Genomic DNA, 5,119 nt, shown 5'->3' with positions numbered 1-5,119 from the left:
CTTAAAAAGGCGGTTCATGCTCGAAAACCCTCCAATGTGGCTGAATTACAACAATTCTGCATAGATGAGTGTACCAAAATTCCTCCACAGCCCTGTAACAGACTCATTGAAAGTTATCGCAAACGCTTGATTGCAGTTGTTGCTGCTAAGGGTGGCCCAACCAGTTATTAGGTTTAGGGGGCAAACGCTTTTTCACACAGGGCCATGTAGTTTTGGATTTTGTTTTCCCTTAATAATAAAAAGCTTCATTTAAAAACTGCATGTTGTGTTCACTTGTGTTATCTTTGACTAATATTTAAATTTGTTTGATGATCTGAAACATTAAAGTGTGACAAACATGCAAAAAAATAAGAAATCAGGAAGGGGGCCAACACTTTTTCACACCACTGTATATGAAACTAAAACATAAAGGGCCTTAAAAATTAAGAATCCGAAAGAACAAGAAAAAACAAAAGAACAAGAATCTAAAATGACATTAAGATATCTTTAAAACTTCTTGAATTAAAGACTTGTAAACTTAAGAAATTTTTTTGTTTTTGGCACTCAGAGAGGTGTGTTGTATTCAGTTGTTTTGATAGAGGGAAACAAGATACACTTCTAGTTTCAGTATTTGTTCTTCAGACATTCCTCTTTAAACACAATAACTATCAGCTGTTTAAAAAGTTACCTACATTTGGTTATTGACCATTGAAAATTGGTAAAATTCAAACATTTGAACATTGAGTCACACTGGGGTCCCATCTATGGGGTCCATATCTATGGGACTGAACCATATATTGCCTTAGAAATGAAGATAGCAAAAGAAAAGTTTATTAAGAATGAGAATGAAGGATTAAGATATCTTGAATACTTTTAGAGTTACAGGCATGACAACTTTAGAAAAATAATATTTATGGCACTCGGACTTGTATGTTCTATGCAATTGAGCTGATAGAAAAAAAGAGATACATTTTCACTTGAGATTTAGAGCCAATTTACAGGGGTATAAAAATGACCAAAGCTGGCAGCATCATTATTTTATTTTTACAGAGATCAGTATGTCTATTGTTAAAATCTGTTGAATACTTTTAGAGTTACAGGCATGCAAACTTTTGGAAAAAATAATATTTATGTCACTCAGACAGGTATGTTCTATATATGCAATTGTGTTGATAGAAAATCACATAGATCAGATATTCCTCTTTAAAAGAAAAAAGTAATGCAAAGTGACCCACATTTGGTTTTTGACCACTGAAAATGTGAACAATTTACCAATTTACTCATGGAGCCGCATTAAGATCTCCATATCTCTGGAATTGAACCATTGAGGGCCTTTAAAATTAAGATACCAAAAGGAAAGTTTGTTAAGAACAATAATCTAAAAGGATATAAAGATATTTTATATCCTTATTTTATAACACTTTACAAAAAGGTTCATTAGTTAACATTAGTTAACTACTTTAGTTAACATGAACTAAGAATGCACAATACTAAGTTCTACAGCATTTATTAATCTTAGTTAATGCTAATTTCAACATTAATGAATTATTAAAATCAAAAGTTGTACTTGTTAACATTAGTTAATGCACTGTGAATTAACAGCTAACAATGAACGACTTTATTTTCATTAACTAACATTAACAAAGATTAATATATACTGTAATAATTGTACTCTTCATGGTTTGTTCATGTTAGTTAATACATTAACTAGCATTAACTAATGGGACCTTATTGTAAGGTGTGACCTATCTTTTTAATACTTCTTGAGTTACAGGCAATTTTATAATTTTGCAATTTCATAAATTTGTATAATAACTTTCATTAATAAATCAACATAAATATATAACAAATTCACATAGCTAGAAATGTGAGATAACATGCTTGTTAATGCTTACTAATGTACTACTAATTTAACATTACCTAATGATTAATAGATCATTATTTAATGTAATTTGAAATGCTTTTAACATTTAGTGGGAAGTCGTGGCCTAATGGTTAGAGTCGGACTCGTAACCCAAATGTTGTGGGTTCGAGTCTCGTACTGGCAGGGATTGTAGGTGGGGGGAGTGAATGTACAGCGCTCTCTAAACCTTCAATACCACGACTGAGGTGCCCTTGAGCAAGACACTGAACCCCCAACTGCTCCCCAGGCGCCGCAGCAAAAATGGCTGCCCACTGCTCTGGGTGTGTGTTCACGGTGTGTGTGTGTTCACTGCTGTGTGTGTGCTCTTTGGATGTGATAAATGCAGAGCACTAATTCCGAGTATGGGTCACCATACTTGGCCACATGTCCCTTCACTTTTCACTTAACTTTCAATTCATGTGATCATGTAGGCTACTTTTTAAAAATCTTCAAATTATTTTGACAGATGGTTTACAATGATTAAAAGCTTCATTAATAAACATTATATAATGCTTAACAGATCATTAGCCTAGTTAATGCTTACAAAGGTCATTAAACTTTTGATTCATATGATCATGCACTTTTTAAAAAATCTACAATTGATTTTAACAGAAATTATACAATTACAAGCTTACTTGTTAATGTACTTTTCATATATGACCTAATGCTCTTTTTTACATTTACAAATGCTGTGGGAAAAATAAATAAATAATCACAGTCTGTAAAGGTCACATTTGGTTTTCATTTGCTGTGTAGATTTCTACTATTTACACATCTTAACAAATCATTTTAGGCGATTATTTGTTCATGTTTTTGCAGTACCCAATCTAAATTTGAAACTATTCATCATTTGTTAATGTTTATTAATCTTTTAGTATCTTTATGAGCATTGAACTTTTAGCTGCTGTAACAACGTTTGTTTAAAGAGTGATTTAGTTCAGTTTAGCTAAATGCTCACTAAAGACATCACGCACATTGTAATTTGGGCCTCAACACTTATATTAGTATACTACTGTATATCATTAAACATATTAAAAAACATATTCCTTTAATCATACATCAACAGGAGAAAACTAATGTATTTTTCAAGAAAATACTTGTTCATTTATCAAAACAATGTAATATAAACAGATTGAACCACGTTCTCTTATAGTAATCAATTTGTCCCTGTACACTTTTCACCCCTTAACCAACCCTTAAACCTACCCATACACCAAACCTGTCCCTAACTGTACCCGTATCACACCTCAGTAGCAGCAAAAGTGTTGTGCATTAACAAAAGCTTTAAATCATTGTATTACATCTGTTAAAATCATTTGAAGATTTTCAAGAAGTGCATGATCACATAAATTGAAAGTTGAATGACATTTGTAAGCATGATTATTTACATGAAATAATGACCTGTTATTCATTAGATAATGTTTAATAAGTACATTCGTAAACATTAACAAGCACATTATCTCATATTTCTAGCTATATTAACTAATGATCTGCTAAGCATTATATCATGTTTGTTAATGATTTAATAATGAAAGTTATTATAAAGTGTTACCAAGGGCTCACTACCTGTGTTGTTCAGTTGAACTTGTATTAAAGGGGTCATATGATGTGATTTCAAGTTTTTATTTCGGCAAACCAGAACAAAGTCGCGATGTAACATTTTCCAGCTAACCAATTATTCCTCTAATAAACAAAGCTTTTATAGCACACTTGTCATAATCAGAGCTTATAATTTGTAACTAAATAATTACTGGATTCAAAACAGCAATTAAAAGGCGCTTGACAATACGTTTTCCCGAAGCATTCAATGATGTCACTAAACGGTGATGCCACAACTAAGAGCATCGTTCACAAGTTTCTGCAGGACCTAACTAGCCTAGGCACAGGTTTTCAAGCCCTGGGACAAAATGGGATGCTTTAAGGGGGCTGCGTGCGGCTCATGCGCAAAACACGTGCGAGCGGCTGTGTGTGACGGTATATAAATGCATCATCATTCATTCATAATGTACAAATTAAGCTTTTAATGTGATTTAAACTTTAAAAGTACATTAAAATAGAAACAACACAAAGTTCTTCAACATGGAAAGCAATAGAAATGTAGTAACTAAGTAATTTCCCCAGATAATTCTTTCATATCGGGCTCTCAGCTTTGCAGGGCTGTGGGACACAGGACAGATAGGCTATTCATTCCTACAACTTGTTAATTCGTTCCTACAATTTATTAATTTGTGGCCACTGTCCATGTTTCATTAATTTTGTTCCTTAAATAACCCATGATTTAACTAAAATGAGGGAACAAATTAATAAATCGAACGAATTCTTAATTCATGGCCATGAAATCTTTCATTTCCCTTAGATGCGAAAACAGTGATAAGAAGTGAATGACAATAAAATAAACCTGCGAAATTATGGGCTAGACGGTGAGGATTTAGGAAAAGAAACAATTCCTAAATATTATTGAATTTGTGGAAATTCGTGACCAACTGGCAAACCAGAACAAAGCCGCGTGAATGTAGGCTATATGGGCTCGAACGGCATCCAAAAGCATGGTCGCGATGTAACATTTTTCAGCTAACCAATTATTCCTCTAATAAACAAAGCTTTTATACCACACTTGTCATAATCAGAGCTTATAATTTGTAAATAAATAATTGCTGGATTAAAAACAGCAATTAAAAGGCGCTGTGACCGACACTGACTATACGTTTTCCCGGAGCATTCAATTATGTCACTAAACGGTGATGCCACAACTGAGCATCGTTCACTAGTTTCTGCATGGACCTAACTAGCCTAGGGCACAGGTTTTCAAGCCCTGGGACAAAATGGGATGCTTTAAGGAAAATGATGATCGTTTCCGTCTATATGCGAATGCGTGTAAAGTACAAGCCTAGTTTACATTATAAATAATAGTTTAACATTCAAATACATTGCGAATATGGAAACATTTGGATTTGTGCCAAATGAGACGCGAGGAATAAGCTCCAAATGCATCTAGCCAAGCCCGCGCTCGCTCCGTCTCGTATGCACGCACGCATGCACTGTCACGATCTAATGCGCTGTAAATGCCGGATTTTAAAAACAAATAGGCCTACAGGAACGCAAACATTTCAAATCTGACATTTTCCGGAACAGGATCCAGCAGGATCAAATTAAGTACTGGTCATAATACTCACATGATAATAATGTTTCATGTTAGCAACCGTGTGTTTTGCTGCAGCAGCGCCGATGGAAGCGGTT

The 5,119-nt window shown here is 33.9% G+C and overlaps 1 protein-coding gene across 1 annotated transcript in view; it reads right to left on the bottom strand.

Annotated features, from left to right (window-relative positions):
* Positions 1 to 5,119, bottom strand: part of LOC107670264 (rho guanine nucleotide exchange factor 26) — an 82,118-nt gene that overhangs the window by 73,928 nt on the left and 3,071 nt on the right. The gene's annotated exons all lie outside the window — the stretch shown is intronic.

The sequence above is a fragment of the Sinocyclocheilus anshuiensis genome, unplaced genomic scaffold, assembly GCF_001515605.1.
Source record: "Sinocyclocheilus anshuiensis isolate Anshui unplaced genomic scaffold, SAMN03320099.WGS_v1.1 scaffold1017, whole genome shotgun sequence".
NCBI classification, from domain to species: domain Eukaryota; kingdom Metazoa; phylum Chordata; class Actinopteri; order Cypriniformes; family Cyprinidae; genus Sinocyclocheilus; species Sinocyclocheilus anshuiensis.
Note: the sequence above shows the minus strand (reverse complement) of the source record. Positions and strands in the feature narration are given on the sequence as shown.